The following is a 26433-nucleotide window of genomic DNA, read 5'->3' as shown; positions in this document are numbered from 1 at the left end:
GTAAAAAATGTTCTCACAGTGTAAGATTCTTAGAGGTTACATTTTATTGGAATTATATTACCGATAAACCTGTCTCTCAGTGTGTATGATTCTTAATTTATGCAATTTATAGATATTTTCTTTCTCAGAGATATTAACTGTATTGTACTTACAACAAAACCAATAGAACCTACCAAGATGTAAATATAGATCATGGATTCAGAGTCCAAAATGTTTACCAATATACCATGAAACCTCATCCATTAGGGAGCATCTAAATATTTTTATAAGAATGTACTCTCAGAGAGATATGAACTGAATGGTACTTACAAAAAACCAATAGGACCTACCAAGATTTAAATACAGATCACTGTATTCAAAGATCAGAGTGGAGTGGTTACCAATACACCAAGAAACCACATTCATTAGGTAACATCTAAACATTTTTTCTAAAATGTTAGATTCGTAGAAGACACATTTTATTGAAGTTATTGTATAAAATGTATACATATATTAACATCAATGCTTATTTGGATTACACAGTAAAATTCATATAATTACAAACATTTCTATAACTACCTTTTTTTTAGATTTTAGTACATTTTTACAATAATCAGTAATTTAAAAAAAATGTATTATATGTATAAAAAAAAAAAGTTTTTGTCAATCAAGGAATTCAACTTTGTACGAAAATGCACCTGGTCCCACCGAGATTTGAACTCAATTTACTGGATTCAGAGTACAGAGTGCTAACCATAACACCATGGAATATCCCTTCTAATAACACATATAAAACTTTCTCTCAGAGTGTAAGATCTTTATTACTACGAGATACAGAAATATTCATTCAGAGAGATATGTACTACATTGTATTTACAAATAAAACCATTAGGACCTACCAATTTGTATATACAGATTATTAGTTTCAGAGTCCAGAATTGTTAACAGTACACCATGAAAGCTCATTCATATGGTGGCATGTAAAAAATGTTCTCACAGTGTAAGATTCTTAGAGGTTACATTTTATTGGAATTATATTACCGATAAACCTGTCTCTCAGTGTGTATGATTCTTAATTTATGCAATTTATAGATATTTTCTTTCTCAGAGATATGAACTGCATAATACTTACAAAAAAAAAACAATAGGACCTACCAAGATGTAAATACAAATCATGGATTCAGAGTCCAAAATGGTTACAAATACACCAGGAAACCTCATTCATGAGGAAGCATTTAAACAGTTTTTATTAGAATGTACTCTCAGAGAAATATAAACTGAACGGTACTTACAAAAAACCAATAGGACCTACCAAGATTTAAATACAGATCACTGGATTCAAAGATCCGAGTGGTTACCAATACACCAAGAAACTTCATTCATGAGGGAGAGCTAAACATTTTTTTCTAAAATGTTAGATTCTTAGAAGACACATTTTATTGCAATTATTGTACATATATTTACATCAACGCTTTTTTGGGTTATATAGTAAAATTCATATAATTACATACATTTCTATAACTACCTTTTTAAGCTTTTAGTACATATTTACAAAAATCAGTGATTTAAAAAAATTATTATATGTATGAAAAAGAAGACTTTCTGTCAATCAAGAACTTAAACTGAAGGTACTAAAACACATCAGGTCCCACCGAGATTTGAACTCAGATCGCTGGATTCAGAGCCCAGAGTGCTAACCATTACACCATGAAACCTCTCTTCTAACACAACATATACAACTTTCTCTTAGAGTGTGAGATCTTATTTTCTACAAGTTACAGGAATAATAATCAGAGAGATAAGTATTACATTGTATTTACAAAAAAAGCCATTAGGACCTACCAAATTTTTATACAGATTATAGGTTTCAGAGTCCAGAATTGTTAACAGCACACAATGAAACCTCATTCATATGGTAGCATGTACATTTTTTGTCAGAGTATAAGATTCTTAGTGGATACATTTTATTGGAATTAAATGACAGATAAACCTGTCTCTCAGTGTGTAAGATTCTTAATTTATGCAATTTATAGATATTTTCTTTCTCAGAGATATTAACTGTATTGTACTTACAACAAAACCAATAGAACCTACCAAGATGTAAATATAGATCATGGATTCAGAGTCCAAAATGTTTACCAATATACCATGAAACCTCATCCATTAGGGAGCATCTAAATATTTTTATAAGAATGTACTCTCAGAGAGATATGAACTGAATGGTACTTACAAAAAACCAATAGGACCTACCAAGATTTAAATACAGATCACTGTATTCAAAGATCAGAGTGGAGTGGTTACCAATACACCAAGAAACCACATTCATTAGGGAACATCTAAACATTTTTTTCTAAAATGTTAGATTCTTAGAAGACACATTTTATTGAAGTTATTGTATAAAATGTATACATATATTAACATCAATGCTTATTTGGATTACACAGTAAAATTCATATATTTACAAACATTTCTATAACTACCTTTTTTTTAGATTTTAGTACATTTTTACAATAATCAGTAATTTAAAAAAAATGTATTATATGTATAAAAAAGAAAAGTTTTTGTCAATCAAGGAATTAAACTTTGTACGAAAATGCACCTGGTCCCACCGAGATTTGAACTCAATTTACTGGATTCAGAGTACAGAGTGCTAACCATAACACCATGGAATATCCCTTCTAATAACACATATAAAACTTTCTCTCAGAGTGTAAGATCTTTATTTCTACAAGATACAGAAATATTCATTCAGAGAGATATGTACTACATTGTATTTACAAATAAAACCATTAGGACCTACCAATTTGTATATACAGATTATTAGTTTCAGAGTCCAGAATTGTTAACAGTACACCATGAAAGCTCATTCATATGGTGGCATGTAAAAAATGTTCTCACAGTGTAAGATTCTTAGAGGTTACATTTTATTGGAATTATATTACTGATAAACCTGTCTCTCAGTGTGTATGATTCTTAATTTATGCAATTTATAGATATTTTCTTTCTCAGAGATATGAACTGCATAATACTTACAAAAAAACAATAGGACCTACCAAGATGTAAATACAAATCATGGATTCAGAGTCCAAAATGGTTACAAGTACACCAGGAAACCTCATTCATGAGGAAGCATTTAAACAGTTTTTATTAGAATGTACTCTCAGAGAAATATAAACTGAACGGTACTTACAAAAAACCAATAGGACCTACCAAGATTTAATACAGATCACTGGATTCAAAGATCCGAGTGGTTACCAATACACCAAGAAACTTCATTCATGAGGGAGAGCTAAACATTTTTTTCTAAAATGTTAGATTCTTAGAAGACACATTTTATTGCAATTATTGTACATATATTTACATCAACGCTTATTTGGGTTATATAGTAAAATTCATATAATTACATACATTTCTATAACTACCTTTTTTTTAGCTTTTAGTACATATTTACAAAAACCAGTGATTTAAAAAAATTATTATATGTATGAAAAAGAAGACTTTCTGTCAATCAAGAACTTAAACTGAAGGTACTAAAACTCATCAGGTCCCACCGAGATTTGAACTCGGATCGCTGGATTCAGAGCCCAGAGTGCTAACCATTACACCATGAAACCTCTCTTCTAACACAACATATACAACTTTCTCTTAGAGTGTGAGATCTTATTTTCTACAAGTTACAGGAATAATAATCAGAGAGATAAGTATTACATTGTATTTACAAAAAAAAGCCATTAGGACCTACCAAATTTTTATACAGATTATAGGTTTCAGAGTCCAGAATTGTTAACAGCACACAATGAAACCTCATTCATATGGTAGCATGTACATTTTTTGTCAGAGTATAAGATTCTTAGTGGATACATTTTATTGGAATTAAATGACAGATAAACCTGTCTCTCAGTGTGTAAGATTCTTAATTTATGCAATTTATAGATATTTTCTTTCTCAGAGATATTAACTGTATTGTACTTACAACAAAACCAATAGAACCTACCAAGATGTAAATATAGATCATGGATTCAGAGTCCAAAATGTTTACCAATATACCATGAAACCTCATCCATTAGGGAGCATCTAAATATTTTTATAAGAATGTACTCTCAGAGAGATATGAACTGAATGGTACTTACAAAAAACCAATAGGACCTACCAAGATTTAAATACAGATCACTGTATTCAAAGATCAGAGTGGAGTGGTTACCAATACACCAAGAAACCACATTCATTAGGGAACATCTAAACATTTTTTTCTAAAATGTATGAGTCCAAAATGGTTACAAATACACCAGGAAACCTCATTCATGAGGAAGCATTTAAACAGTTTTTATTAGAATGTACTCTCAGAGAAATATAAACTGAACGGTACTTACAAAAAACCAATAGGACCTACCAAGATTTAATACAGATCACTGGATTCAAAGATCCGAGTTGTTACCAATACACCAAGAAACTTCATTCATGAGGGAGAGCTAAACATTTTTTTCTAAAATGTTAGATTCTTAGAAGACACATTTTATTGCAATTATTGTACATATATTTACATCAACGCTTATTTGGGTTATATAGTAAAATTCATATAATTACATACATTTCTATAACTACCTTTTTAAGCTTTTAGTACATATTTACAAAAATCAGTGATTTAAAAAAATTATTATATGTATGAAAAAGAAGACTTTCTGTCAATCAAGAACTTAAACTGAAGGTACTAAAACACATCAGGTCCCACCGAGATTTGAACTCGGATCGCTGGATTCAGAGCCCAGAGTGCTAACCATTACACCATGAAACCTCTCTTTTAACACAACATATACAACTTTCTCTTAGAGTGTGAGATCTTATTTTCTACAAGTTACAGGAATAATAATCAGAGAGATAAGTATTACATTGTATTTACAAAAAAAGCCATTAGGACCTACCAAATTTTTATACAGATTATAGGTTTCAGAGTCCAGAATTGTTAACAGCACACAATGAAACCTCATTCATATTGTAGCATGTACATTTTTTGTCAGAGTATAAGATTCTTAGTGGATACATTTTATTGGAATTAAATGACAGATAAACCTGTCTCTCAGTGTGTAAGATTCTTAATTTATGCAATTTATAGATATTTTCTTTCTCAGAGATATTAACTGTATTGTACTTACAACAAAACCAATAGAACCTACCAAGATGTAAATATAGATCATGGATTCAGAGTCCAAAATGTTTACCAATATACCATGAAACCTCATCCATTAGGGAGCATCTAAATATTTTTATAAGAATGTACTCTCAGAGAGATATGAACTGAATGGTACTTACAAAAAACCAATAGGACCTACCAAGATTTAAATACAGATCACTGTATTCAAAGATCAGAGTGGAGTGGTTACCAATACACCAAGAAACCACATTCATTAGGTAACATCTAAACATTTTTTTCTAAAATGTTAGATTCTTAGAAGACACATTTTATTGAAGTTATTGTATAAAATGTATACATATATTAACATCAATGCTTATTTGGATTACACAGTAAAATTCATATAATTACAAACATTTCTATAACTACCTTTTTTTTAGATTTTAGTACATTTTTACAATAATCAGTAATTTAAAAAAAATGTATTATATGTATAAAAAAAAAAGTTTTTGACAATCAAGGAATTCAACTTTGTACGAAAATGCACCTGGTCCCACCGAGATTTGAACTCAATTTACTGGATTCAGAGTACAGAGTGCTAACCATAACACCATGGAATATCCCTTCTAATAACACATATAAAACTTTCTCTCAGAGTGTAAGATCTTTATTACTACGAGATACAGAAATATTCATTCAGAGAGATATGTACTACATTGTATTTACAAATAAAACCATTAGGACCTACCAATTTGTATATACAGATTATTAGTTTCAGAGTCCAGAATTGTTAACAGTACACCATGAAAGCTCATTCATATGGTGGCATGTAAAAAATGTTCTCACAGTGTAAGATTCTTAGAGGTTACATTTTATTGGAATTATATTACCGATAAACCTGTCTCTCAGTGTGTATGATTCTTAATTTATGCAATTTATAGATATTTTCTTTCTCAGAGATATGAACTGCATAATACTTACAAAAAAACAATAGGACCTACCAAGATGTAAATACAAATCATGGATTCAGAGTCCAAAATGGTTACAAATACACCAGGAAACCTCATTCATGAGGAAGCATTTAAACAGTTTTCATTAGAATGTACTCTCAGAGAAATATAAACTGAACGGTACTTACAAAAAACCAATAGGACCTACCAAGATTTAAATACAGATCACTGGATTCAAAGATCCGAGTGGTTACCAATACACCAAGAAACTTCATTCATGAGGGAGAGCTAAACATTTTTTTCTAAAATGTTAGATTCTTAGAAGACACATTTTATTGCAATTATTGTACATATATTTACATCAACGCTTTTTTGGGTTATATAGTAAAATTCATATAATTACATACATTTCTATAACTACCTTTTTAAGCTTTTAGTACATATTTACAAAAATCAGTGATTTAAAAAAATTATTATATGTATGAAAAAGAAGACTTTCTGTCAATCAAGAACTTAAACTGAAGGTACTAAAACACATCAGGTCCCACCGAGATTTGAACTCAGATCGCTGGATTCAGAGCCCAGAGTGCTAACCATTACACCATGAAACCTCTCTTCTAACACAACATATACAACTTTCTCTTAGAGTGTGAGATCTTATTTTCTACAAGTTACAGGAATAATAATCAGAGAGATAAGTATTACATTGTATTTACAAAAAAAGCCATTAGGACCTACCAAATTTTTATACAGATTATAGGTTTCAGAGTCCAGAATTGTTAACAGCACACAATGAAACCTCATTCATATGGTAGCATGTACATTTTTTGTCAGAGTATAAGATTCTTAGTGGATACATTTTATTGGAATTAAATGACAGATAAACCTGTCTCTCAGTGTGTAAGATTCTTAATTTATGCAATTTATAGATATTTTCTTTCTCAGAGATATTAACTGTATTGTACTTACAACAAAACCAATAGAACCTACCAAGATGTAAATATAGATCATGGATTCAGAGTCCAAAATGTTTACCAATATACCATGAAACCTCATCCATTAGGGAGCATCTAAATATTTTTATAAGAATGTACTCTCAGAGAGATATGAACTGAATGGTACTTACAAAAAACCAATAGGACCTACCAAGATTTAAATACAGATCACTGTATTCAAAGATCAGAGTGGAGTGGTTACCAATACACCAAGAAACCACATTCATTAGGGAACATCTAAACATTTTTTTCTAAAATGTTAGATTCTTAGAAGACACATTTTATTGAAGTTATTGTATAAAATGTATACATATATTAACATCAATGCTTATTTGGATTACACAGTAAAATTCATATAATTACAAACATTTCTATAACTACCTTTTTTTTAGATTTTAGTACATTTTTACAATAATCAGTAATTTTAAAAAAATGTATTATATGTATAAAAAAGAAAAGTTTTTGTCAATCAAGGAATTAAACTTTGTACGAAAATGCACCTGGTCCCACCGAGATTTGAACTCAATTTACTGGTTTCAGAGTACAGAGTGCTAACCATAACACCATGGAATCTCCCTTCTAATAACACATATAAAACTTTCTCTCAGAGTGTAAGATCTTTATTTCTACAAGATACAGAAATATTCATTCAGAGAGATATGTACTACATTGTATTTACAAATAAAACCATTAGGACCTACCAATTTGTATATACAGATTATTAGTTTCAGAGTCCAGAATTGTTAACAGTACACCATGAAAGCTCATTCATATGGTGGCATGTAAAAAATGTTCTCACAGTGTAAGGTTCTTAGAGGTTACATTTTATTGGAATTATATTACCGATAAACCTGTCTCTCAGTGTGTATGATTCTTAATTTATGCAATTTATAGATATTTTCTTTCTCAGAGATATGAACTGCATAATACTTACAAAAAAACAATAGGACCTACCAAGATGTAAATACAAATCATGGATTCAGAGTCCAAAATGGTTACAAATACACCAGGAAACCTCATTCATGAGGAAGCATTTAAACAGTTTTTATTAGAATGTACTCTCAGAGAAATATAAACTGAATGGTACTTACAAAAAACCAATAGGACCTACCAAGATTTAAATACAGATCACTGGATTCAAAGATCCGAGTGGTTACCAATACACCAAGAAACTTCATTCATGAGGGAGAGCTAAACATTTTTTTCTAAAATGTTAGATTCTTAGAAGACACATTTTATTGCAATTATTGTACATATATTTACATCAACGCTTATTTGGGTTATATAGTAAAATTCATATAATTACATACATTTCTATAACTACCTTTTTTTAGCTTTTAGTACATATTTACAAAAATCAGTGATTTAAAAAAATTATTATATGTATGAAAAAGAAGACGTTCTGTCAATCAAGAACTTAAACTGAAGGTACTAAAACACATCAGGTCCCACCGAGATTTGAACTCTGATCGCTGGATTCAGAGCCCAGAGTGCTAACCATTACACCATGAAACCTCTCTTCTAACACAACATATACAACTTTCTCTTAGAGTGTGAGATCTTATTTTCTACAAGTTACAGGAATAATAATCAGAGAGATAAGTATTACATTGTATTTACAAAAAAAAGCCATTAGGACCTACCAAATTTTTATACAGATTATAGGTTTCAGAGTCCAGAATTGTTAACAGTACACAATGAAACCTCATTCATATGGTAGCATGTACATTTTTTGTCAGAGTATAAGATTCTTAGTGGATACATTTTATTGGAATTAAATGACAGATAAACCTGTCTCTCAGTGTGTAAGATTCTTAATTTATGCAATTTATAGATATTTTCTTTCTCAGAGATATTAACTGTATTGTACTTACAACAAAACCAATAGAACCTACCAATATGTAAATATAGATCATGGATTCAGAGTCCAAAATGTTTACCAATATACCATGAAACCTCATCCATTAGGGAGCATCTAAATATTTTTATAAGAATGTACTCTCAGAGAGATATGAACTGAATGGTACTTACAAAAAACCAATAGGACCTACCAAGATTTAAATACAGATCACTGTATTCAAAGATCAGAGTGGAGTGGTTACCAATACACCAAGAAACCACATTCATTAGGGAACATCTAAACATTTTTTTCTAAAATGTTAGATTCTTAGAAGACACATTTTATTGAAGTTATTGTATAAAATGTATACATATATTAACATCAATGCTTATTTGGATTACACAGTAAAATTCATATAATTACAAACATTTCTATAACTACCTTTTTTTTAGATTTTAGTACATTTTTACAATAATCAGTAATTTAAAAAAAATGTATTATATGTATAAAAAAGAAAAGTTTTTGTCAATCAAGGAATTAAACTTTGTACGAAAATGCACCTGGTCCCACCGAGATTTGAACTCAATTTACTGGATTCAGAGTACAGAGTGCTAACCATAACACCATGGAATATCCCTTCTAATAACACATATAAAACTTTCTCTCAGAGTGTAAGATCTTTATTTCTACAAGATACAGAAATATTCATTCAGAGAGATATGTACTACATTGTATTTACAAATAAAACCATTAGGACCTACCAATTTGTATATACAGATTATTAGTTTCAGAGTCCAGAATTGTTAACAGTAAACCATGAAAGCTCATTCATATGGTGGCATGTAAAAAATGTTGTCACAGTGTAAGGTTCTTAGAGGTTACATTTTATTGGAATTATATTACCGATAAACCTGTCTCTCAGTGTGTATGATTCTTAATTTATGCAATTTATAGATATTTTCTTTCTCAGAGATATGAACTGCATAATACTTACAAAAAAACAATAGGACCTACCAAGATGTAAATACAAATCATGGATTCAGAGTCCAAAATGGTTACAAATACACCAGGAAACCTCATTCATGAGGAAGCATTTAAACAGTTTTTATTAGAATGTACTCTCAGAGAAATATAAACTGAACGGTACTTACAAAAAACCAATAGGACCTACCAAGATTTAAATACAGATCACTGGATTCAAAGATCCGAGTGGTTACCAATACACCAAGAAACTTCATTCATGAGGGAGAGCTAAACATTTTTTTCTAAAATGTTAGATTCTTAGAAGACACATTTTATTGCAATTATTGTACATATATTTACATCAACGCTTATTTGGGTTATATAGTAAAATTCATATAATTACATACATTTCTATAACTACCTTTTTTTAGCTTTTAGTACATATTTACAAAAATCAGTGATTTAAAAAAATTATTATATGTATGAAAAAGAAGACGTTCTGTCAATCAAGAACTTAAACTGAAGGTACTAAAACACATCAGGTCCCACCGAGATTTGAACTCGGATCGCTGGATTCAGAGCCCAGAGTGCTAACCATTACACCATGAAACCTCTCTTCTAACACAGCATATACAACTTTCTCTTAGAGTGTGAGATCTTATTTTCTACAAGTTACAGGAATAATAATCAGAGAGATAAGTATTACATTGTATTTACAAAAAAAAGCCATTAGGACCTACCAAATTTTTATACAGATTATAGGTTTCAGAGTCCAGAATTGTTAACAGTACACAATGAAACCTCATTCATATGGTAGCATGTACATTTTTTGTCAGAGTATAAGATTCTTAGTGGATACATTTTATTGGAATTAAATGACAGATAAACCTGTCTCTCAGTGTGTAAGATTCTTAATTTATGCAATTTATAGATATTTTCTTTCTCAGAGATATTAACTGTATTGTACTTACAACAAAACCAATAGAACCTACCAATATGTAAATATAGATCATGGATTCAGAGTCCAAAATGTTTACCAATATACCATGAAACCTCATCCATTAGGGAGCATCTAAATATTTTTATAAGAATGTACTCTCAGAGAGATATGAACTGAATGGTACTTACAAAAAACCAATAGGACCTACCAAGATTTAAATACAGATCACTGTATTCAAAGATCAGAGTGGAGTGGTTACCAATACACCAAGAAACCACATTCATTAGGGAACATCTAAACATTTTTTTCTAAAATGTTAGATTCTTAGAAGACACATTTTATTGAAGTTATTGTATAAAATGTATACATATATTAACATCAATGCTTATTTGGATTACACAGTAAAATTCATATAATTACAAACATTTCTATAACTACCTTTTTTTTAGATTTTAGTACATTTTTACAATAATCAGTAATTTTAAAAAAATGTAATATATGTATAAAAAAGAAAAGTTTTTGTCAATCAAGGAATTAAACTTTGTACTAAAATGCACCTGGTCCCACCGAGATTTGAACTCAATTTACTGGATTCAGAGTACAGAGTGCTAACCATAACACCATGGAATATCCCTTCTAATAACACATATAAAACTTTCTCTCAGAGTGTAAGATCTTTATTTCTACAAGATACAGAAATATTCATTCAGAGAGATATGTACTACATTGTATTTACAAATAAAACCATTAGGACCTACCAATTTGTATATACAGATTATTAGTTTCAGAGTCCAGAATTGTTAACAGTACACCATGAAAGCTCATTCATATGGTGGCATGTAAAAAATGTTCTCACAGTGTAAGATTCTTAGAGGTTACATTTTATTGGAATTATATTACCGATAAACCTGTCTCTCAGTGTGTATGATTCTTAATTTATGCAATTTATAGATATTTTCTTTCTCAGAGATATGAACTGCATAATACTTACAAAAAAACAATAGGACCTACCAAGATGTAAATACAAATCATGGATTCAGAGTCCAAAATGGTTACAAATACACCAGGAAACCTCATTCATGAGGAAGCATTTAAACAGTTTTTATTAGAATGTACTCTCAGAGAAATATAAACTGAACGGTACTTACAAAAAACCAATAGGACCTACCAAGATTTAAATACAGATCACTGCATTCAAAGATCCGAGTGGTTACCAATACACCAAGAAACTTCATTCATGAGGGAGAGCTAAACATTTTTTTCTAAAATGTTAGATTCTTAGAAGACACATTTTATTGCAATTATTGTACATATATTTACATCAACGCTTATTTGGGTTATATAGTAAAATTCATATAATTACATACATTTCTATAACTACCTTTTTTTTAGCTTTTAGTACATATTTACAAAAATCAGTGATTAAAAAAATTATTATATGTATGAAAAAGAAGACTTTCTGTCAATCAAGAACTTAAACTGAAGGTACTAAAACACATCAGGTCCCACCGAGATTTGAACTCAGATCGCTGGATTCAGAGCCCAGAGTGCTAACCATTACACCATGAAACCTCTCTTCTAACACAACATATACAACTTTCTCTTAGAGTGTGAGATCTTATTTTCTACAAGTTACAGGAATAATAATCAGAGAGATAAGTATTACATTGTATTTACAAAAAAAAGCCATTAGGACCTACCAAATTTTTATACAGATTATAGGTTTCAGAGTCCTGAATTGTTAACAGTACACAATGAAACCTCATTCATATGGTAGCATGTACATTTTTTGTCAGAGTATAAGATTCTTAGTGGATACATTTTATTGGAATTAAATGACAGATAAACCTGTCTCTCAGTGTGTAAGATTCTTAATTTATGCAATTTATAGATATTTTCTTTCTCAGAGATATTAACTGTATTGTACTTACAACAAAACCAATAGAACCTACCAATATGTAAATATAGATCATGGATTCAGAGTCCAAAATGTTTACCAATATACCATGAAACCTCATCCATTAGGGAGCATCTAAATATTTTTATAAGAATGTACTCTCAGAGAGATATGAACTGAATGGTACTTACAAAAAACCAATAGGACCTACCAAGATTTAAATACAGATCACTGTATTCAAAGATCAGAGTGGAGTGGTTACCAATACACCAAGAAACCACATTCATTAGGGAACATCTAAACATTTTTTTCTAAAATGTTAGATTCTTAGAAGACACATTTTATTGAAGTTATTGTATAAAATGTATACATATATTAACATCAATGCTTATTTGGATTACACAGTAAAATTCATATAATTACAAACATTTCTATAACTACCTTTTTTTTAGATTTTAGTACATTTTTACAATAATCAGTAATTTTAAAAAAAAATGTATTATATGTATAAAAAAGAAAAGTTTTTGTCAATCAAGGAATTAAACTTTGTACGAAAATGCACCGGGTCCCACCGAGATTTGAACTCAATTTACTGGATTCAGAGTACAGAGTGCTAACCATAACACCATGGAATATCCCTTCTAATAACACATATAAAACTTTCTCTCAGAGTGTAAGATCTTTATTTCTACAAGATACAGAAATATTCATTCAGAGAGATATGTACTACATTGTATTTACAAATAAAACCATTAGGACCTACCAATTTGTATATACAGATTATTAGTTTCAGAGTCCAGAATTGTTAACAGTAAACCATGAAAGCTCATTCATATGGTGGCATGTAAAAAATGTTGTCACAGTGTAAGGTTCTTAGAGGTTACATTTTATTGGAATTATATTACCGATAAACCTGTCTCTCAGTGTGTATGATTCTTAATTTATGCAATTTATAGATATTTTCTTTCTCAGAGATATGAACTGCATAATACTTACAAAAAAACAATAGGACCTACCAAGATGTAAATACAAATCATGGATTCAGAGTCCAAAATGGTTACAAATACACCAGGAAACCTCATTCATGAGGAAGCATTTAAACAGTTTTTATTAGAATGTACTCTCAGAGAAATATAAACTGAACGGTACTTACAAAAAACCAATAGGACCTACCAAGATTTAAATACAGATCACTGGATTCAAAGATCCGAGTGGTTACCAATACACCAAGAAACTTCATTCATGAGGGAGAGCTAAACATTTTTTTCTAAAATGTTAGATTCTTAGAAGACACATTTTATTGCAATTATTGTACATATATTTACATCAACGCTTATTTGGGTTATATAGTAAAATTCATATAATTACATACATTTCTATAACTACCTTTTTTTAGCTTTTAGTACATATTTACAAAAATCAGTGATTTAAAAAAATTATTATATGTATGAAAAAGAAGACGTTCTGTCAATCAAGAACTTAAACTGAAGGTACTAAAACACATCAGGTCCCACCGAGATTTGAACTCGGATCGCTGGATTTAGAGCCCAGAGTGCTAACCATTACACCATGAAACCTCTCTTCTAACACAGCATATACAACTTTCTCTTAGAGTGTGAGATCTTATTTTCTACAAGTTACAGGAATAATAATCAGAGAGATAAGTATTACATTGTATTTACAAAAAAAAGCCATTAGGACCTACCAAATTTTTATACAGATTATAGGTTTCAGAGTCCAGAATTGTTAACAGTACACAATGAAACCTCATTCATATGGTAGCATGTACATTTTTTGTCAGAGTATAAGATTCTTAGTGGATACATTTTATTGGAATTAAATGACAGATAAACCTGTCTCTCAGTGTGTAAGATTCTTAATTTATGCAATTTATAGATATTTTCTTTCTCAGAGATATTAACTGTATTGTACTTACAACAAAACCAATAGAACCTACCAAGATGTAAATATAGATCATGGATTCAGAGTCCAAAATGTTTACCAATATACCATGAAACCTCATCCATTAGGGAGCATCTAAATATTTTTATAAGAATGTACTCTCAGAGAGATATGAACTGAATGGTACTTACAAAAAACCAATAGGACCTACCAAGATTTAAATACAGATCACTGTATTCAAAGATCAGAGTGGAGTGGTTACCAATACACCAAGAAACCACATTCATTAGGGAACATCTAAACATTTTTTTCTAAAATGTTAGATTCTTAGAAGACACATTTTATTGAAGTTATTGTATAAAATGTATACATATATTAACATCAATGCTTATTTGGATTACACAGTAAAATTCATATAATTACAAACATTTCTATAACTACCTTTTTTTTAGATTTTAGTACATTTTTACAATAATCAGTAATTTTAAAAAAATGTAATATATGTATAAAAAAGAAAAGTTTTTGTCAATCAAGGAATTAAACTTTGTACTAAAATGCACCTGGTCCCACCGAGATTTGAACTCAATTTACTGGATTCAGAGTACAGAGTGCTAACCATAACACCATGGAATATCCCTTCTAATAACACATATAAAACTTTCTCTCAGAGTGTAAGATCTTTATTTCTACAAGATACAGAAATATTCATTCAGAGAGATATGTACTACATTGTATTTACAAATAAAACCATTAGGACCTACCAATTTGTATATACAGATTATTAGTTTCAGAGTCCAGAATTGTTAACAGTACACCATGAAAGCTCATTCATATGGTGGCATGTAAAAAATGTTCTCACAGTGTAAGATTCTTGATTCTTAGAGGTTACATTTTATTGGAATTATATTACCGATAAACCTGTCTCTCAGTGTGTATGATTCTTAATTTATGCAATTTATAGATATTTTCTTTCTCAGAGATATGAACTGCATAATACTTACAAAAAAACAATAGGACCTACCAAGATGTAAATACAAATCATGGATTCAGAGTCCAAAATGGTTACAAATACACCAGGAAACCTCATTCATGAGGAAGCATTTAATCAGTTTTTATTAGAATGTACTCTCAGAGAAATATAAACTGAACGGTACTTACAAAAAACCAATAGGACCTACCAAGATTTAAATACAGATCACTGCATTCAAAGATCCGAGTGGTTACCAATACACCAAGAAACTTCATTCATGAGGGAGAGCTAAACATTTTTTTCTAAAATGTTAGATTCTTAGAAGACACATTTTATTGCAATTATTGTACATATATTTACATCAACGCTTATTTGGGTTATATAGTAAAATTCATATAATTACATACATTTCTATAACTACCTTTTTTTTAGCTTTTAGTACATATTTACAAAAATCAGTGATTAAAAAAATTATTATATGTATGAAAAAGAAGACTTTCTGTCAATCAAGAACTTAAACTGAAGGTACTAAAACACATCAGGTCCCACCGAGATTTGAACTCAGATCGCTGGATTCAGAGCCCAGAGTGCTAACCATTACACCATGAAACTTCTCTTCTAACACAACGTATACAACTTTCTCTTAGAGTGTGAGATCTTATTTTCTACAAGTTACAGGAATAATAATCAGAGAGATAAGTATTACATTGTATTTACAGAAAAAAAGCCATTAGGACCTACCAAATTTTGATACAGATTATAGGTTTCAGAGTCCAGAATTGTTAACAGCACACAATGAAACCTCATTCATATGGTAGCATGTACATTTTTTGTCAGAGTATAAGATTCTTAGTGGATACATTTTATTGGAATTAAATGACAGATAAACCTGTCTCTCAGTGTGTAAGATTCTTAATTTTGCAATTTAGAGATATTTTCTTTCTCAGAGATATTAACTGTATTGTACTTACAACAAAACCAATAGAACCTACCAAGATGTAAATATAGATCATGGATTCAGAGTCCAAAATGTTTACCAATATACCATGAAACCTCATCCATTAGGGAGCATCTAAATATTTTTATAAGAATGTACTCTCAGAGAGATATGAACTGAATGGTACTTACAAAAAACCAATAGGACCTACCAAGATTTAAATACAGATCACTGTATTCAAAGATCAGAGTGGAGTGGTTACCAATACACCAAGAAACCACATTCATTAGGGAACATCTAAACATTTTTTTCTAAAATGTTAGATTCTTCGAAGACACATTTTATTGAAGTTATTGTACATATATTAACATCAATGCTTATTTGGATTACACAGTAAAATTCATATAATTACAAACATTTCTATAACTACCTTTTTTTTAGATTTTAGTACATTTTTACAATAATCAGTAATTTAAAAAAATGTATTATATGTATAAAAAAGAAAAGTTTTTGTCAATCAAGGACTTAAACTGAAGGTACTAAAATGCACCTGGTCCCACCGAGATTTGAACTCAATTTACTGGATTCAGAGTACAGAGTGCTAACCATAACACCATGGAATATCCCTTCTAATAACACATATAAAACTTTCTCTCAGAGTGTAAGATCTTTATTTCTACAAGATACAGAAATATTCATTCAGAGAGATATGTACTACATTGTATTTACAAATAAAACCATTAGGACCTACCAATTTGTATATACAGATTATTAGTTTCAGAGTCCAGAATTGTTAACAGTACACCATGAAAGCTCATTCATATGGTGGCATGTAAAAAATGTTCTCACAGTGTAAGGTTCTTAGAGGTTACATTTTATTGGAATTATATTACCGATAAACCTGTCTCTCAGTGTGTATGATTCTTAATTTATGCAATTTATAGATATTTTCTTTCTCAGAGATATGAACTGCATAATACTTACAAAAAAACAATAGGACCTACCAAGATGTAAATACAAATCATGGATTCAGAGTCCAAAATGGTTACAAATACACCAGGAAACCTCATTCATGAGGAAGCATTTAAACAGTTTTTATTAGAATGTACTCTCAGAGAAATATAAACTGAACGGTACTTACAAAAAACCAATAGGACCTACCAAGATTTAAATACAGATCACTGGATTCAAAGATCCGAGTGGTTACCAATACACCAAGAAACTTCATTCATGAGGGAGAGCTAAACATTTTTTTCTAAAATGTTAGATTCTTAGAAGACACATTTTATTGCAATTATTGTACATATATTTACATCAACGCTTATTTGGGTTATATAGTAAAATTCATATAATTACATACATTTCTATAACTACTTTTTTTAGCTTTTAGTACATATTTACAAAAATCAGTGATTTAAAAAAATTATTATATGTATGAAAAAGAAGACTTTCTGTCAATCAAGAACTTAAACTGAAGGTACTAAAACACATCAGGTCCCACCGAGATTTGAACTCGGATCGCTAGATTCAGAGCCCAGAGTGCTAACCATTACACCATGAAACCTCTCTTCTAACACAACATATACAACTTTCTCTTAGAGTGTGAGATCTTATTTTCTACAAGTTACAGGAATAATAATCAGAGAGATAAGTATTACATTGTATTTACCAAAAAAAGCCATTAGGACCTACCAAATTTTTATACAGATTATAGGTTTCAGAGTCCAGAATTGTTAACAGCACACAATGAAACCTCATTCATATGGTAGCATGTACATTTTTTGTCAGAGTATAAGATTCTTAGTGGATACATTTTATTGGAATTAAATGACAGATAAACCTGTCTCTCAGTGTGTAAGATTCTTAATTTATGCAATTTATAGATATTTTCTTTCTCAGAGATATTAACTGTATTGTACTTACAACAAAACCAATAGAACCTACCAAGATGTAAATATAGATCATGGATTCAGAGTCCAAAATGTTTACCAATATACCATGAAACCTCATCCATTAGGGAGCATCTAAATATTTTTATAAGAATGTACTCTCAGAGAGATATGAACTGAATGGTGCTTACAAAAAACCAATAGGACCTACCAAGATTTAAATACAGATCACTGTATTCAAAGATCAGAGTGGAGTGGTTACCAATACACCAAGAAACCACATTCATTAGGGAACATCTAAACATTTTTTTCTAAAATGTTAGATTCTTAGAAGACACATTTTATTGAAGTTATTGTATAAAATGTATACATATATTAACATCAATGCTTATTTGGATTACACAGTAAAATTCATATAATTACAAACATTTCTATAACTACCTTTTTTTTAGATTTTAGTACATTTTTACAATAATCAGTAATTTTAAAAAAATGTATTATATGTATAAAAAAGAAAAGTTTTTGTCAATCAAGGAATTAAACTTTGTACGAAAATGCACCTGGTCCCACCGAGATTTGAACTCAATTTACTGGATTCAGAGTACAGAGTGCTAACCATAACACCATGGAATATCCCTTCTAATAACACATATAAAACTTTCTCTCAGAGTGTAAGATCTTTATTTCTACAAGATACAGAAATATTCATTCAGAGAGATATGTACTACATTGTATTTACAAATAAAACCATTAGGACCTACCAATTTGTATATACAGATTATTAGTTTCAGAGTCCAGAATTGTTAACAGTACACCATGAAAGCTCATTCATATGGTGGCATGTAAAAAATGTTCTCACAGTGTAAGGTTCTTAGAGGTTACATTTTATTGGAATTATATTACCGATAAACCTGTCTCTCAGTGTGTATGATTCTTAATTTATGCAATTTATAGATATTTTCTTTCTCAGAGATATGAACTGCATAATACTTACAAAAAAACAATAGGACCTACCAAGATGTAAATACAAATCATGGATTCAGAGTCCAAAATGGTTACAAATACACCAGGAAACCTCATTCATGAGGAAGCATTTAAACAGTTTTTATTAGAATGTACTCTCAGAGAAATATAAACTGAACGGTACTTACAAAAAACCAATAGGACCTACCAAGATTTAAATACAGATCACTGGATTCAAAGATCCGAGTGGTTACCAATACACCAAGAAACTTCATTCATGAGGGAGAGCTAAACATTTTTTTCTAAAATGTTAGATTCTTAGAAGACACATTTTATTGCAATTATTGTACATATATTTACATCAACGCTTATTTGGGTTATATAGTAAAATTCATATAATTACATACATTTCTATAACTACTTTTTTTAGCTTTTAGTACATATTTACAAAAATCAGTGATTTAAAAAAATTATTATATGTATGAAAAAGAAGACTTTCTGTCAATCAAGAACTTAAACTGAAGGTACTAAAACACATCAGGTCCCACCGAGATTTGAACTCGGATCGCTAGATTCAGAGCCCAGAGTGCTAACCATTACACCATGAAACCTCTCTTCTAACACAACATATACAACTTTCTCTTAGAGTGTGAGATCTTATTTTCTACAAGTTACAGGAATAATAATCAGAGAGATAAGTATTACATTGTATTTACCAAAAAAAGCCATTAGGACCTACCAAATTTTTATACAGATTATAGGTTTCAGAGTCCAGAATTGTTAACAGCACACAATGAAACCTCATTCATATGGTAGCATGTACATTTTTTGTCAGAGTATAAGATTCTTAGTGGATACATTTTATTGGAATTAAATGACAGATAAACCTGTCTCTCAGTGTGTAAGATTCTTAATTTATGCAATTTATAGATATTTTCTTTCTCAGAGATATTAACTGTATTGTACTTACAACAAAACCAATAGAACCTACCAAGATGTAAATATAGATCATGGATTCAGAGTCCAAAATGTTTACCAATATACCATGAAACCTCATCCATTAGGGAGCATCTAAATATTTTTATAAGAATGTACTCTCAGAGAGATATGAACTGAATGGTGCTTACAAAAAACCAATAGGACCTACCAAGATTTAAATACAGATCACTGTATTCAAAGATCAGAGTGGAGTGGTTACCAATACACCAAGAAACCACATTCATTAGGGAACATCTAAACATTTTTTTCTAAAATGTTAGATTCTTAGAAGACACATTTTATTGAAGTTATTGTATAAAATGTATACATATATTAACATCAATGCTTATTTGGATTACACAGTAAAATTCATATAATTACAAACATTTCTATAACTACCTTTTTTTTAGATTTTAGTACATTTTTACAATAATCAGTAATTTAAAAAAAATGTATTATATGTATAAAAAAGAAAAGTTTTTGTCAATCAAGGAATTAAACTTTGTACGAAAATGCACCTGGTCCCACCGAGATTTGAACTCAATTTACTGGATTCAGAGTACAGAGTGCTAACCATAACACCATGGAATATCCCTTCTAATAACACATATAAAACTTTCTCTCAGAGTGTAAGATCTTTATTTCTACAAGATACAGAAATATTCATTCAGAGAGATATGTACTACATTGTATTTACAAATAAAACCATTAGGACCTACCAATTTGTATATACAGATTATTAGTTTCAGAGTCCAGAATTGTTAACAGTACACCATGAAAGCTCATTCATATGGTGGCATGTAAAAAATGTTCTCACAGTGTAAGGTTCTTAGAGGTTACATTTTATTGGAATTATATTACCGATAAACCTGTCTCTCAGTGTGTATGATTCTTAATTTATGCAGTTTATAGATATTTTCTTTCTCAGAGATATGAACTGCATAATACTTACAAAAAAACAATAGGACCTACCAAGATGTAAATACAAATCATGGATTCAGAGTCCAAAATGGTTACAAATACACCAGGAAACCTCATTCATGAGGAAGCATTTAAACAGTTTTTATTAGAATGTACTCTCAGAGAAATATAAACTGAACGGTACTTACAAAAAACCAATAGGACCTACCAAGATTTAAATACAGATCACTGGATTCAAAGATCCGAGTGGTTACCAATACACCAAGAAACTTCATTCATGAGGGAGAGCTAAACATTTTTTTCTAAAATGTTAGATTCTTAGAAGACACATTTTATTGCAATTATTGTACATATATTTACATCAACGCTTATTTAGGTTATATAGTAAAATTCATATAATTACATACATTTCTATAACTACCTTTTTTTAGCTTTTAGTACATATTTACAAAAATCTGTGATTTAAAAAAATTATTATATGTATGAAAAAGAAGACTTTCTGTCAATCAAGAACTTAAACTGAAGGTACTAAAACACATCAGGTCCCACCGAGATTTGAACTCGGATCGCTGGATTCAGAGCCCAGAGTGCTAACCATTACACCATGAAACCTCTCTTCTAACACAACATATACAACTTTCTCTTAGAGTGTGAGATCTTATTTTCTACAAGTTACAGGAATAATAATCAGAGAGATAAGTATTACATTGTATTTACAAAAAAAAGCCATTAGGACCTACCAAATTTTTATACAGATTATAGGTTTCAGAGTCCAGAATTGTTAACAGCACACAATTAAACCTCATTCATATGGTAGCATGTACATTTTTTGTCAGAGTATAAGATTCTTAGTGGATACATTTTATTGGAATTAAATGACAGATAAACCTGTCTCTCAGTGTGTAAGATTCTTAATTTATGCAATTTATAGATATTTTCTTTCTCAGAGATATGAACTGTATTGTACTTACAACAAAACCAATAGAACCTACCAAGATGTAAATATAGATCATGGATTCAGAGTCCAAAATGTTTACCAATATACCATGAAACCTCATCCATTAGGGAGCATCTAAATATTTTTATAAGAATGTACTCTCAGAGAGATATGAACTGAATGGTGCTTACAAAAAACCAATAGGACCTACCAAGATTTAAATACAGATCACTGTATTCAAAGATCAGAGTGGAGTGGTTACCAATACACCAAGAAACCACATTCATTAGGGAACATCTAAACATTTTTTTCTAAAATGTTAGATTCTTAGAAGACACATTTTATTGAAGTTATTGTATAAAATGTATACATATATTAACATCAATGCTTATTTGGATTACACAGTAAAATTCATATAATTACAAACATTTCTATAACTACCTTTTTTTAGATTTTAGTACATTTTTACAATAATCAGTAATTTTAAAAAAATGTATTATATGTATAAAAAAGAAAAGTTTTTGTCAATCAAGGAATTAAACTTTGTACGAAAATGCACCTGGTCCCACCGAGATTTGAACTCAATTTACTGGATTCAGAGTACAGAGTGCTAACCATAACACCATGGAATATCCCTTCTAATAACACATATAAAACTTTCTCTCAGAGTGTAAGATCTTTATTTCTACAAGATACAGAAATATTCATTCAGAGAGATATGTACTACATTGTATTTACAAATAAAACCATTAGGACCTACCAATTTGTATATACAGATTATTAGTTTCAGAGTCCAGAATTGTGAACAGTACACCATGAAAGCTCATTCATATGGTGGCATGTAAAAAATGTTCTCACAGTGTAAGGTTCTTAGAGGTTACATTTTATTGGAATTATATTACCGATAAACCTGTCTCTCAGTGTGTATGATTCTTAATTTATGCAATTTATAGATATTTTCTTTCTCAGAGATATGAACTGCATAATACTTACAAAAAAACAATAGGACCTACCAAGATGTAAATACAAATCATGGATTCAGAGTCCAAAATGGTTACAAATACACCAGGAAACCTCATTCATGAGGAAGCATTTAAACAGTTTTTATTAGAATGTACTCTCAGAGAAATATAAACTGAACGGTACTTACAAAAAACCAATAGGACCTACCAAGATTTAAATACAGATCACTGGATTCAAAGATCCGAGTGGTTACCAATACACCAAGAAACTTCATTCATGAGGGAGAGCTAAACATTTTTTTCTAAAATGTTAGATTCTTAGAAGACACATTTTATTGCAATTATTGTACATATATTTACATCAACGCTTATTTAGGTTATATAGTAAAATTCATATAATTACATACATTTCTATAACTACCTTTTTTTAGCTTTTAGTACATATTTACAAAAATCAGTGATTTAAAAAAATTATTATATGTATGAAAAAGAAGACTTTCTGTCAATCAAGAACTTAAACTGAAGGTACTAAAACACATCAGGTCCCACCGAGATTTGAACTCGGATCGCTGGATTCAGAGCCCAGAGTGCTAACCATTACACCATGAAACCTCTCTTCTAACACAACATATACAACTTTCTCTTAGAGTGTGAGATCTTATTTTCTACAAGTTACAGGAATAATAATCAGAGAGATAAGTATTACATTGTATTTACAAAAAAAAGCCATTAGGACCTACCAAATTTTTATACAGATTATAGGTTTCAGAGTCCAGAATTGTTAACAGCACACAATTAAACCTCATTCATATGGTAGCATGTACATTTTTTGTCAGAGTATAAGATTCTTAGTGGATACATTTTATTGGAATTAAATGACAGATAAACCTGTCTCTCAGTGTGTAAGATTCTTAATTTATGCAATTTATAGATATTTTCTTTCTCAGAGATATTAACTGTATTGTACTTACAACAAAACCAATAGAACCTACCAAGATGTAAATATAGATCATGGATTCAGAGACCAAAATGTTTACCAATATACCATGAAACCTCATCCATTAGGGAGCATCTAAATATTTTTATAAGAATGTACTCTCAGAGAGATATGAACTGAATGGTGCTTACAAAAAACCAATAGGACCTACCAAGATTTAGATACAGATCACTGTATTCAAAGATCAGAGTGGAGTGGTTACCAATACACCAAGAAACCACATTCATTAGGGAACATCTAAACATTTTTTTCTAAAATGTTAGATTCTTAGAAGACACATTTTATTGAAGTTATTGTATAAAATGTATACATATATTAACATCAATGCTTATTTGGATTACACAGTAAAATTCATATAATTACAAACATTTCTATAACTACCTTTTTTTTAGATTTTAGTACATTTTTACAATAATCAGTAATTTTAAAAAATGTATTACATGTATAAAAAAGAAAAGTTTTTGTCAATCAAGGAATTAAACTTTGTACGAAAATGCACCTGGTCCCACCGAGATTTGAACTCAATTTACTGGATTCAGAGTACAGAGTGCTAACCATAACACCATGGAATATCCCTTCTAATAACACATATAAAACTTTCTCTCAGAGTGTAAGATCTTTATTTCTACAAGATACAGAAATATTCATTCAGAGAGATATGTACTACATTGTATTTACAAATAAAACCATTAGGACCTACCAATTTGTATATACAGATTATTAGTTTCAGAGTCCAGAATTGTTAACAGTACACCATGAAAGCTCATTCATATGGTGGCATGTAAAAAATGTTCTCACAGTGTAAGGTTCTTAGAGGTTACATTTTATTGGAATTATATTACCGATAAACCTGTCTCTCAGTGTGTATGATTCTTAATTTATGCAATTTATAGATATTTTCTTTCTCAGAGATATGAACTGCATAATACTTACAAAAAAACAATAGGACCTACCAAGATGTAAATACAAATCATGGATTCAGAGTCCAAAATGGTTACAAATACACCCGGAAACCTCATTCATGAGGAAGCATTTAAACAGTTTTTATTAGAATGTACTCTCAGAGAAATATAAACTGAACGGTACTTACAAAAAACCAATAGGACCTACCAAGATTTAAATACAGATCACTGGATTCAAAGATCCGAGTGGTTACCAATACACCAAGAAACTTCATTCATGAGGGAGAGCTAAACATTTTTTTCTAAAATGTTAGATTCTTAGAAGACACATTTTATTGCAATTATTGTACATATATTTACATCAACGCTTATTTGGGTTATATAGTAAAATTCATATAATTACATACATTTCTATAACTACCTTTTTTTAGCTTTTAGTACATATTTACAAAAATCAGTGATTTAAAAAAATTATTATATGTATGAAAAAGAAGACTTTCTGTCAATCAAGAACTTAAACTGAAGGTACTAAAACACATCAGGTCCCACCGAGATTTGAACTCGGATAGCTGGATTCAGAGCCCAGAGTGCTAACCATTACACCATGAAACCTCTCTTCTAACACAACATATACAACTTTCTCTTAGAGTGTGAGATCTTATTTTCTACAAGTTACAGGAATAATAATCAGAGAGATAAGTATTACATTGTATTTACAAAAAAAAGCCATTAGGACCTACCAAATTTTTATACAGATTATAGGTTTCAGAGTCCAGAATTGTTAACAGCACACAATGAAACCTCATTCATATGGTAGCATGCACATTTTTTGTCAGAGTATAAGATTCTTAGTGGATACATTTTATTGGAATTAAATGACAGATAAACCTGTCTCTCAGTGTGTAAGATTCTTAATTTATGCAATTTATAGATATTTTCTTTCTCAGAGATATTAACTGTATTGTACTTACAACAAAACCAATAGAACCTACCAAGATGTAAATATAGATCATGGATTCAGAGTCCAAAATGTTTACCAATATACCATGAAACCTCATCCATTAGGGAGCATCTAAATATTTTTATAAGAATGTACTCTCAGAGAGATATGAACTGAATGGTGCTTACAAAAAACCAATAGGACCTACCAAGATTTAAATACAGATCACTGTATTCAAAGATCAGAGTGGAGTGGTTACCAATACACCAAGAAACCACATTCATTAGGGAACATCTAAACATTTTTTTCTAAAATGTTAGATTCTTAGAAGACACATTTTATTGAAGTTATTGTATAAAATGTATACATATATTAACATCAATGCTTATTTGGATTACACAGTAAAATTCATATAATTACAAACATTTCTATAACTACCTTTT

At 30.0% G+C, this 26433-nt stretch overlaps 12 non-coding genes across 12 annotated transcripts; all 12 read right to left on the bottom strand.

The window, feature by feature from the left end:
* Positions 1-1622: 1622 nt before the first annotated feature.
* On the bottom strand, positions 1623-1694 carry TRNAQ-CUG (transfer RNA glutamine (anticodon CUG)). Its single transcript has one exon. It is a non-coding gene; the product is annotated as a tRNA-Gln (tRNA).
* Positions 1695-3521: 1827 nt separating this feature from the next.
* TRNAQ-CUG (transfer RNA glutamine (anticodon CUG)) lies at positions 3522-3593 on the bottom strand. The gene has a single exon. It is a non-coding gene; the product is annotated as a tRNA-Gln (tRNA).
* A 1106-nt stretch (positions 3594-4699) lies between these two features.
* TRNAQ-CUG (transfer RNA glutamine (anticodon CUG)) lies at positions 4700-4771 on the bottom strand. Its single transcript has one exon. It is a non-coding gene; the product is annotated as a tRNA-Gln (tRNA).
* A 1825-nt stretch (positions 4772-6596) lies between these two features.
* TRNAQ-CUG (transfer RNA glutamine (anticodon CUG)) lies at positions 6597-6668 on the bottom strand. Its single transcript has one exon. It is a non-coding gene; the product is annotated as a tRNA-Gln (tRNA).
* A 1827-nt stretch (positions 6669-8495) lies between these two features.
* Positions 8496-8567, bottom strand: TRNAQ-CUG (transfer RNA glutamine (anticodon CUG)). The gene has a single exon. It is a non-coding gene; the product is annotated as a tRNA-Gln (tRNA).
* Positions 8568-10395: 1828 nt separating this feature from the next.
* On the bottom strand, positions 10396-10467 carry TRNAQ-CUG (transfer RNA glutamine (anticodon CUG)). Its single transcript has one exon. It is a non-coding gene; the product is annotated as a tRNA-Gln (tRNA).
* A 1828-nt stretch (positions 10468-12295) lies between these two features.
* TRNAQ-CUG (transfer RNA glutamine (anticodon CUG)) lies at positions 12296-12367 on the bottom strand. Its single transcript has one exon. It is a non-coding gene; the product is annotated as a tRNA-Gln (tRNA).
* A 5626-nt stretch (positions 12368-17993) lies between these two features.
* On the bottom strand, positions 17994-18065 carry TRNAQ-CUG (transfer RNA glutamine (anticodon CUG)). Its single transcript has one exon. It is a non-coding gene; the product is annotated as a tRNA-Gln (tRNA).
* Positions 18066-19892: 1827 nt separating this feature from the next.
* TRNAQ-CUG (transfer RNA glutamine (anticodon CUG)) lies at positions 19893-19964 on the bottom strand. The gene has a single exon. It is a non-coding gene; the product is annotated as a tRNA-Gln (tRNA).
* Positions 19965-21792: 1828 nt separating this feature from the next.
* Positions 21793-21864, bottom strand: TRNAQ-CUG (transfer RNA glutamine (anticodon CUG)). Its single transcript has one exon. It is a non-coding gene; the product is annotated as a tRNA-Gln (tRNA).
* Positions 21865-23691: 1827 nt separating this feature from the next.
* TRNAQ-CUG (transfer RNA glutamine (anticodon CUG)) lies at positions 23692-23763 on the bottom strand. The gene has a single exon. It is a non-coding gene; the product is annotated as a tRNA-Gln (tRNA).
* Positions 23764-25590: 1827 nt separating this feature from the next.
* On the bottom strand, positions 25591-25662 carry TRNAQ-CUG (transfer RNA glutamine (anticodon CUG)). The gene has a single exon. It is a non-coding gene; the product is annotated as a tRNA-Gln (tRNA).
* Between the last annotated feature and the right edge of the window lie 771 nt (positions 25663-26433).

Source organism: Pseudophryne corroboree, chromosome 11 (assembly GCF_028390025.1).
Source record: "Pseudophryne corroboree isolate aPseCor3 chromosome 11, aPseCor3.hap2, whole genome shotgun sequence".
NCBI classification, from domain to species: domain Eukaryota; kingdom Metazoa; phylum Chordata; class Amphibia; order Anura; family Myobatrachidae; genus Pseudophryne; species Pseudophryne corroboree.
This window is presented reverse-complemented; position numbering and strand designations above follow the sequence as displayed.